Source organism: Dromiciops gliroides, chromosome 2 (genome assembly GCF_019393635.1).
Source record: "Dromiciops gliroides isolate mDroGli1 chromosome 2, mDroGli1.pri, whole genome shotgun sequence".
Classification (NCBI taxonomy): Eukaryota; Metazoa; Chordata; class Mammalia; order Microbiotheria; family Microbiotheriidae; genus Dromiciops; species Dromiciops gliroides.
The window spans coordinates 338,234,808-338,245,987 of NC_057862.1; the positions used below are offsets into that span (position 1 = coordinate 338,234,808).

At 38.8% G+C, this 11,180-nt stretch overlaps 1 pseudogene; it reads left to right on the forward strand.

Annotated features, from left to right (window-relative positions):
• Positions 1 to 1,649: 1,649 nt before the first annotated feature.
• LOC122738841 lies at positions 1,650 to 5,343 on the forward strand (annotated as a pseudogene).
• The last annotated feature ends 5,837 nt before the right edge of the window (positions 5,344 to 11,180 follow it).

An 11,180-nucleotide genomic window follows, 5' to 3' on the forward strand; every position in this document is an offset into this window, starting at 1 on the left:
ACTCCTCACTGAGAAGAGTTCCTAATGTGTAATTGTAAATGTTCTACTTCCATACTTGGGCTAAATAAGAAATGCCACTTAAGTCTATTAGCATCTGCAGAAACATTTGTCAACAACAACTTGGAGGATGACATAACTTTTTAAGTGCAGCCATCTGGGAGACTTTCCAAGTTGGGTGATACCCAAGTTGTCAAAGACTCCAAGAAACCCATGCAAATGGATTACATACAAACATTTCTGAACTTCTCTTATCCTTTCAAGTCTAGGCTTTGGAAGTACAGGGTGTAGAAAAAGAGGATGTAGTTAAAGCTCCAGATACCCTCATGGGATGGGGAAGGAGAGCTGTGTTTGGCAATCAGTTTTCTCATTCCCAGATAGGACCTGGGATTTCATCTATATAGGGAACTCTCAGGTGAAGAAATTCCCTAATAAATAAGGTCCGCATCTTTTCTGAGACTTAGAGTCTTAATTATCTCAAGCATTAAAAAGTTAAGTGTCTTTCCAAGTCTGTTTGTATCAGAGAAGAAACAAACCTTGGGCATCCTAGCTTTGTGGGACTACCTTCTAGTGCCTTTTATCTCTAATCTGAACCTTTTGTTTTGGAGGACCCTTGGTGTTCTTTCAAAATTTACCAAACCCGAAGTATTCTAGTCCTTTGACCATTTTAATAATTTGGCTACAAAAATAGTTTTGAAATTGATTTGAAATTATTATTTATAAATCTTTCAGAGCTATTGAAATATGAGTTCTTCCATAGATTAGCGGTGGCCCAATGCTTTTATTTCTTGTCTTTCTGCCATGTCCACACAACTAATATCATCTCTACATATTTAGGACAATAGTATTTACTTAGTATATATATTTATTTTTGATCCTATTCAACACCACTATCTAATGTGGTATGCCAAACTTTTAGACTTTGAGTTACAAGCTCTGAGCCCTGAGGGCCCAAGACTGTCTGACTGGATTTGGAAAGTCCCCAGCATATCCCCATATGAAAATTAGGATCAAATACCTGCATTTTGATGATGATGAATATCATTTTAAAGGCTAATAGCTTCTTATGGAGAATAGGTTTAGTGGCAAAAATTCAAACCAGTAAGAAATTGCTAATATTTATCAACTGAAATTAAAGACTTTCAAAAAAGGGGTGGGGTATTAAAACTGAATTCATACCAACCTAAATACTGATCACTGACATTTATTGCTACAGAATTCAAGTTGACAGGGTACTTGTATATTTGGGCTGGCTTATATTTCTATTACTTTAGTGTTCTTAAATATTAGGAAATCACATCACTCTAGCAGTGGCCACTCAACCAGATTAGGAAAGCTTTAAGCTGTGCTTGTCCTCACACTTTCAAGACTTGGCACTTTTCCCATAACAATCAAATTCTATGGGAAAATTTAAGATGCTATAGACATTTTAAAAATTGAATACCAGGTAACAATGTATTTTATTGTCACTGTTTTTTCTCCTCTTCCAAAAATGACATTATCAATACTGGCACAGTCCCAATAAAAGTGCCTAGCAACTAACCTTTACCATGTTTGTAAATAGTTCCAATTTTTAATTTTCCCTCCAGATTCAATAAAAGATGAATAGATCATACAATGGAAAAGGATATAAGTATCTAAAACCACTGTAAATGCGTGGCTATGGATCACGAGCTCACCCATTTTCTGCATCAGAAAATATTGCTGTATGTCATCAAATGTCATCATGTGCTTTGAATTTCTAAATAGGCCTGTGGCAATAAGCAGGTGAAAGATACTACCTCATTCTTTGGCACTATTCTCAATAAGTAGAGCTGCCTAATTCCTTCTTTTTTTTCCTTTTGGACCCTCCTATCCTGTGATTTCATTACCTTATGGAATTCTTTATAAGGAACCTCCTGCCAATACAAATTGGTACCTGCTCTGCAATTTGTAATGCTAAAGAGTTAGCTAGATCAATAAGAGGTTAAATGACTTACTTCCAGTCATAGAACTTGTATGAACCTGAGTCAGTACTTGAATACAGGTCTTTCTGACTCTAAGTCAAGCTCACTATCCACTAAGTTATGCTCTAAATTTCATAAATAATCCTTATGTTTGTTCAGTTGTTCAATCTTGTCTGATTCATCATGACACTGTGAACCACAGCACACCACTGTTGTCCATGGGGTTTGTTTGACAAAGATAATGTAGTAGTTTGCCATTTCCTTCTCCATTGGAATAAAGCAAATGGAGGTTAAGTGACATCCTCAGTGTCACATAGTTATTAAGTGTCTGAGGCCAAATTTGAACTCAGATCTTTCTGACTTCAGGACCAATGTTCTATCCATTGAGCCACCTAGTTGCCTCCAATTTCATAAACAAATATGTTAAAAGCTATTATCTCTATAATTTACACACAAATTCATATGTATTTATATCTACATATGGATTTATTCAAAATATAAAGTAAGCTTTTCAAATTTTGAATTACCTCTGGGGCACCAGGAAAAAAAACAACTCTAAATATAAAGTTTAAATCATTCAACAAGCTCATCATATCAATTAGAAAAATAAAATGTGGGGGCAGCTAGGTGGTGTTGTGGATAAAGCACCAGACCTGGATTCAGGAGGACCTTAGTACAAATGTGGCCTCAGACACTTGACACTTACTATCTGTGTGACCTTGGCAAGTCACTTAACCCTCATTGCCCCTCAAAGGGCAATAAAGTTGGAAGAGACCTTAAAGAGCATATAGTCCAACCTCCCAGTTCTGCAGATGAGTTAAAAGTAGAACTCCTGTCTTTTGACCAGTGCTTTGCTTATTATCTTTTTCCACTGATGCAACACTTCCCCGGATAAGCGTTTCCCACTCCACCTACTCCTACCTCACTCTACCTTTTGAAAGGAACCATTTAGAAGATTTACATCTACAAGTCAGTTTTCACCAAAGATCTAATATTACTTTAGGAAAATAAGTATATTTTGTGTAGCAGAAATATACCACCTTTGAAATTTCCTCTTGTGAAAGCTTTTGTTACATGCTTCTGGTCTTTGGCCACATAATTTATATCATCCATGTCCCATTTTACTGTTTGTTGTATAGAAAGACAGAATACCCATTTACTTTCAAAGCAAGGTTACCAAATCTATTAGTAACCTCCAAGGAAAATGTGATGAAAACAGGAAATAAATGAAAAAAAAAATCAGTGTACTGGATTCCTACATGAAAGGTTTTTATTCTTTCTTCCTACAGTATTTCACTGGAGTATACAAGACATGCTACTCTGCATATCAAATAAAATAGACAGTGAAAGGTATAGAAGATAATCATATATACTTCTGCTTATTTTTTCATACCTATTGTAGGCAAACTCACTAATTTCTTATAAAAAGCTTCTAAAATCTGCCTCTCATTTTAGAAAATGAAAATTATCTTCGAAAGTAACAACAACAATAACAAAAACCCTCAATCCCAAATTTTGTACTTCAGACAATCTCATTGTTGTGATAATTCCTAGTTTACAAAGACTGTATGTGACTAACCTACATCTAGGGAAACATGAAATAGAATTCAGGATAGCATATAGGTAAACTAATCTCTTGATATACTAGTAGTTAAATCCATCTTGCCCAGATCTGTTTGGCCAGAGGACATAGACATAGATTTGATGTTTCTGTAAGAGATCTGTACTTTAAGAAAAAAATTGTACAGTATGCAGTATTCCAGACTTTCAATCAAAACTAGACAACCAATCTACCTAATTAGTAGTTTTGAGAACTCCAAATTCTCCACAATATAGGGAGTTTTCCTTCTATCATTTGTATAATTTGATTAAGTATATCTATTCTTCACATTCCTGTATAGGAAGTGACAATGTGAAAAGGCAATAATAACTAAGTAAATAATTATAGATGAACAAGCTTTGTCACCTTTTTGCAAGTCTTTGTTGCCATGTTCCATTGCTATGTTATGCCTTATTCATTTTCAGTTTATGCATGTAATATTTAAAACATCAGATATGTTCTTTGGCCTAAGAACTATAATCATAGTATAACTTTGGTATGAAAACCAGTGTTAATTTATTCGCTCTTATTTTTTAGATGAGAAATCTGGGGGTATGAGGGAAGTAACCTGCCCACAACCTCATACTCAGCAACCAGCAGTTAGGATTTAAACTAGATCTCCCCACACCTAGCTTAGTGTTCTTTTTCTTCTTCTCTGATTTTGAAAAAGTAGGGTAAATGGCAAAATATTTAAATGTATTTAAAATAAATTTAATATATTGAAATAAAATTTATTTCATCATACAACTGGCTTTTTCTGCCCCCTCCCCCAACCTGTGTGGTTATCTGGGTTATTACGGGACTTCCTGGCAGGATAGTATAGTTTTTAAAAAGTTCTTGAGTTTGGAGATGGTGAATTTTCACAAAGTTCAACTGTTACTTACCACATGTGTGACTTTAGGAAAGTCACATATCCTTTCTTGATCTTAGATTCCTCATCTTTAAAACGAGGAGGCTCCCCGCCCCTGGCCCGGCCCCGGCCCTCGGCCCACCCACCCCCCACTCCACACTTCCTCTGGCCTCTCTTTCTCACTTCCTTCTTGAGCCCCAGAGCCGCTGCTGCTACTGCTGCCGCTGCAACACCCCCCCCCCCGGCCCCAGCGCCCCCACAGCCGGCTGGGAGGGAGGGAGAGGACCAGAGTGAAGCATTGGCTGCCACTGTGGGGGCTCTGGCTGTGACAGGCAAGGAAGGCCACAGCTACACCCGCCGCAGCCGCCCCGGTGCAGAGCATCAAGTGTGTGGTGGTGGGCGACGGGGCAGAGGGCAATACGTGCCTTCTCATCTGCTATACTACCAATGCCTTCCCTAAAGAGTACGTCCCAACAGTGTTAGACAACTACAGTGCCCAGAGCACTGTGGATGGGCGCACAATCTGAACCTGTGGGACACGGCAGGCCAGGAGGAATATGACCGGCTACGCACCCTGTCCTATCCCCAGACCAACGTCCTTGTCATCTGCTTCTCCATTGCCAGCCCACCTTCTTATGAGAATGTGCGGCACAAGTGGTACACAGAAGTATGTCACTACTGCCCTGCTGTGCCCATCCTGCTTGTGGGCACCAAGAAGGACCTGCGGGCCCAGCCAGATGCTGTAAGGCGGTTGAAGGAGAAGGGCCAGGCACCCATCACACCCCAGCAGGTGGCCCTGTGTGGCCCTGAGTAAGCAGATTCATGCTGTTTGATAGCTCAAGTGCTCTGCACTGCAGCAGGATGGTGTCAAAGAAGTGTTTGCTGAGGCTGTCCGGGCTGTGCTCAACCCAACACCACTCAAGCGGGGCTGCTCCTGTTTCCTCTTGTGACTCCCCAACCTTGGGAGCGGATGGCTCCCCCTTCCCACCCCTGCTGGCCCTGTCCTGGGGCTTATCATCTGTCCATCTTCCTGCCCCCCTCTCCCTCTTCCCACCTCAGCCAGATGTGCCTTGACCACCCCTTTCTCCCTCTAGGCCTGATTGGCTTCTCATTTTCCCTTCAGCCATGTGCCCCCTGACCAATGTCTATGCCTTCCCCATCAGAGGAAGGGAGAAAGGAATAGGAGCAACATTCCAGCCCCCTTTCTCTGGGCAGTCTTTACATTCAGTTTAGTGAACATTTATTTACCAACCTCCTCCTATGTACAGGCCCTGTTCAGGTGCTGGGAATTCAGAGATGAAAAATGACATAGTGCCTGCTCTCCTGGCATTTACAGCCCTTCTGTCCCTGACACTCAGAGCTGAAAAAGTCCTGTTGTAGCAGGAAGTCTCTTTGTGAGGAGGGCCTTTTCCAGCTCTCCCACCACATCATTCCATTAGTTTTCAATGAGCTTCCTTGGGCCAACCCTCAGGAGACTTTCTGAGCTTCCCTAGGTCTGAGGCACTTCTGGAGACCCATCTCACACTCTGGACATCCCTGCTCCAGCCTGGCTACGGTGCTCAGGACACACCCCACCCCTCTTGCCAGGATAGGAGCACAGGATCCTGAGAAGAGAGGGAGCCAGCCAGCAACTGCCCACCTGAGGAAGGGGCAAGGAGAGCCAGCTGCCTCCCTATCCCCCATTTGCAAACTCACCAACAAACTTTGCCCATATGCTCTGGGGGTCTGAAAGAGGTGGGAGGACTTGTCCTATCCCACCAGCCCTCTCAACCCTTTCCCTGCATGCATTAATAAAACCTCCTTATCTTCAAAAAAAAAAAAAAAAAGAGGAGGCTGGCATCCTGGAGAGCAATATGGCACTATGTCCATAGGGCTATAAAACTGTGTATACCCTTTGACCAAGCAATACCATTATTAGGTCTGTATCCCAAAGAGATCATAAAAAGGGGAAAAGGACCCACACATGTAAAAATATTTGTAGAAACTCTTTTTGTGGTGGCAAAGATTTGGAAATTGAGGGGATACCCATCAATTGAGGAATGGCTGAATAAGTTGTGGTATATGAATGGAATGGAATGCTATAAGAAATGATGAGCAAGAAGATTTCAGAAAAAAACTGAAAAGACTTAAGTGGACTGATGCTGAGAGAAGTGAGCAGAACCAGGAGACATTGTACACAGTAAGAGCAACATTTTATGATGATTGGCTATGATACACTTGGCTCTTCTCAGCAATACAATGATCCAAGACAATTCCAAAGGACTTTTTTTTTTTATTTGGCGGGGCAATGAGGGTTAAGTGACTTGCCCAGGGTCACACAGCTAGTAAGTGTTAAGTGTCTGAGGTCAAATTTGAACTCAGGTCCTCCTGAATCCAGGGCCAGTGCTCTATCCACTGCACCCCCTAGCTGCCCCTCCAAAGGACTTTTAATGGGAAATACTCTCCACATCCAGAAAAAGAATGGTGGAGTCTGAATGCAGATTGAACCATACTATTTTCACTTTTTTTTCTTTCTTGAGGTTTTTCCCTTTTGTTCTAATTCTTCTTTCACAACATGACTAATGTGGGAATACATTTAATATGATTGTACATATATAACCTCAATCAGATTGGTTGTTGTCTTGTGGAAGGGGGAGGGAAGGAAGGGAAGGAGAAAAATTTGGAAATCGAAATCTCATAAAAGTGAATATTGAAAACTCTTTGTACATGTAACTGGAAAAAATACTATAAAGATGTAAAAAATAACACTGATAGAAATATACATATTAACAATCATAATTATTGTTCAAATAATGAGGTGTATGGTGAATTGGTTACTTTTGTAAACTTTAGATAAAGTAGATAGCTCAAAATAAATCAATAAGTAAGTAGATAAGGAGATTGGACAAGGTGACCTTCAAATTCCCTTCCAGCTCTAAATTAAGGATACATATGATAATCTGAAGAACATTGTATGATTTGTAAGGAAGGTTCCTTCCAGTTCTGAATGTGTAACTTATGACCTCTTTTTATCTGATACTTTAGTACACTGAAACCCTTCAGGTACACTTCACCTGATATCACACATTCACTTTTACTTTGCAAAATGTTGATTATTCAGCTGCTTTTGTTTGACTTCCAACTATATTCCATCCATATATAATTAACTCATGTGTGACAACACTTCTTTCTAAGCCTTGTATCACTTGTCTTTCAGAAACAGAGTCATAAAGATTGGATGAATTATGATTCATCACTGGGAGATTAGCTTCCTAGAAATGAAGTAGAACAGGTAATTGGCACATGTGTTATGTATATTTTATTATATGCATCATAGGATTTGGAGTTAGAAGGAACTAGAGGGTCTCCAACTTAACTCCATCTTTCTACAAAAGAAGAAATGAGAGGGGATGTCACTGATTAAAAATCATATTAGCAAGCAACAGAATTGGCCTTGCTAATCAAGGCTCTACTCTAAACTTCTGCCACCTAGCTGCCCCCTATATATCACTTTAAAGTTTGTGCGAACAGCTAGGTGGCACAGGGGATAAAGCACCAGCCCTGGATTCAGGAGGACCTGAGTTCAAATCCGGCCTCAGACACTTGACACTTACTAGATGTGTGACCCTGAGTGAGTCAGTTAACCCCCATTGCCCTGGAAAAAAAAAAAGAAAAGAAAAAACAAAAACAACAAAATTTCCAAAACACCTTATATCTCATTTTATCCTCACAATAACTCTGAGGTGTAAATGCTATCAATTTTATAGATGAGGAAACTGAGGCATAGAGAGGTTAAATGATTTGACATGGGTAACACAGCTAGTAAATGTCTGAGACACAATTTGAACTCACTTCTTCCTGGTTCCATATCTACCACAGGATCCACTGCGCCACCTAGCTGCCAGTCTGAAAAACAATAAGTACATTTATATGATAAAGATTTTTTTTTTTTTACACCAGATGATTTGGCAGAATTTTTTGAGGGGGAAGATGTATTTCTTCAGGCTTCAGAAGTACTTGTTAAATCTTTTACTGATTCAAGTTTATCTACATAACTTGGGCTTTCTGCATTTTTTTTTTGATAATTGCTTTGTTGTTAGTGCTCTGACACTGAGTGACAGTGCTTTTCAGTGGCTGACAGCCAAATCTATTGGCATATGACAGTCCTCATACAGAGTGAGGTGCTTTATTTCTGCCTAGTGACAGTAAGAGTTTCTGAGTTGACAGAGGAGGTCTTATGCCTATCAGAAGAGAAACAAAAGCAAAAGAAGGTGGGGGGAGTAAATTTTCCGTCAATTGGAAAACATCTATTTAATTCAGCTTTAGCAAAAATACAAATGGCAGGGTATCTAAAGCCTGCGAGTTAAAACAAATCTTTTCATTTGTATGTGTTGCTTATAGAAAATGTTATCATTTATTCAATTATCAAGGTATACCTATCATGTTTTCAGAAAACATTGTATGGTGAAAATCATTTAGAATAAATCTTTTCCCCCAGTGAATTTTATTAACAGAAGATAATAGGATATATACTATAGAAAGGATGTAATTGTAAATCTGATGTGTTTCACAGCTTTATGTTAAATACTATGCTAGTAATAATGTTTCAGGAATGGTTGGGGAATCATTTCTCCAATTTGTAGTAATATAATTCTTGTAGGGTATTTTGTGATCTTCATTTGTGAAGATAATTTCCACATTGGGAGTTCCCTATACTGATCAAATCACAGGTCATAACCCATGTGGCATAATGGAGAGAGATCCAGCCTTGAAGTCAAGTCAAGGGTTCAAGTCTTATAAATAGAGAGGTAGAGAGAGAGGTCTAAATATAGATAGGCTTTGTGATTCTAGGCAAGTGACTTACCCTCTTTGTGACAGCCAACAGCTTTCTGATACTATAAGCTGCAGAGCTACCTTATGCTGTCACATAAGAAATTTGCTCACCAGGAATTCTTTACAGCAATGAAATCATGGTGCTGTATTTTTTTAAGTTATTGTAACGTTAGAACTGTCAACCATGTCCCTCATACATTAATATGCTCTGTTCTTTCAGCTTTTTGACACTGTTCGCTGTTATTTCTCTTTGTACTCTTCTGTCTCCTTCTCTGACACTTTTCCTGGGTTCCCTTTCTATTCATTCGAGGGAAGAAAAATCACAACATCTCACATTGTAGATGTATAAGGCACCTTGGAGATCATTTAATGCAACATTCTCCTTTTGCAGATGAGGAAATTGAGTCCCATCATAGTAAAATGATTCAGCCATAGAAAATAACTATTAAAAAGAAGCAGAGCAGGATTTTGAACCTACCTTTTCTTATTGTAAACCTAGAACTCATGAGACTGTGTCCTCTGATAAAAAAAAAAAAAAAAAAATATATATATATATATATATATATATATATATATATATATATATATATATATATATATCCCTTGGTAACTCCCACACATTATCCTATTTACTAATTTGTGAGGATGTGCTGAATCAACATTTTCATTTTACAGATGAGGAAACAAGGCTCAGAGAAGTTATAAATTTCCCAAGATCTCACAGGTATTGACTTGAAGTCAAACCCAGGTCTTCTGACTCCTAGTCCTGTGTTCTTTGCAGTACACCATGATCTCTTTTCCAGCCAATCTTTAAGAGTTTTATTTTTGCTTCTTAGCAGCCTCTCAAGGATTCCTGAAATCCCATGTCTCTACCCTTAGCACTTGCTCTCTGATCACTCATTTAGCACTTATCACCATCCTACCTTTCACTCCAAAGCATTTCTTTCTAACAAAGTCCTTTCTCACACATTCTCTTATATAATGCTCAGAACCCCTCTGGGGCAAAGCAGAATTAGTTGAATCTCTTCTTTCAAGTGCTAGCCCTTCAAATGCTTGAAGAGGATGATCATGTTCCTTCTCAGTCTTTTCTTTGTAGGGGGTGGTTTAAGTACATACACTACATTATATTTGCCTCCTAACTAGTGGTCCAGCTTCCAGACATTCCCCTCTCCAATCCTTCGTTCACTAGGCTATCAAAGTGATTTTATAGGATAATAAGAGGAAGGGAAGATACTAAGAGACCATCTCATCACAGTAAGAGATGAAAGCGATTTGATCAAGGTTATACAATTGGTAAGTGGCAGAGCTAAGATTCAGTCTCTTCTAACTCAAAATCTGGCATTCCCTCCATTGCTATGCCACAGTGATTTTCTTAGTGCAGAGGTAGAAACGTTTTACATCCCTGGTCAAAATTTTTCAGTGATTCCTCTTTTAAAAGATTAAAGTAGAAACTTCTTAGCCTGGAATTTGGAATTGCATCATCTGTTTTCAACAAATCTTTACTATCTTTTTATCCATCACTCTCCATCAATGCACTCTGTGTTCTAAACAAAAGCAACTGGTAGCACATTTGATTTAACACTGGGGTTGGAGTCAGGATGACCCAAGTTCAAATCCAGCTCCTCATACTTACCATATGTGTGACTGTGGGCAAGTCACTGAATCTCTGATATGTTTTTTGCATTGTAAAATGTGGATAATAATATTATGATAATAATATTTGTAATATTTGTAAAAGAAATGCATAGCACACTGCTAGGCACATAATAAACACTATATAAATACTTATTCCTTCTCTCTTCCCCTAAATAAACTGGAAAAACAGCCATTCACCACTTTAGTCCTATTCTCTCCATTCATTTCTACAGGTTTCTCTATAGAATCTCTAGTTTCCACACAGTCCATTATAAGATGTATTAAAATTATTTGTACATATATGTGTGTGTGTGTGTGTGTATGTATCTATCTGTCTGTC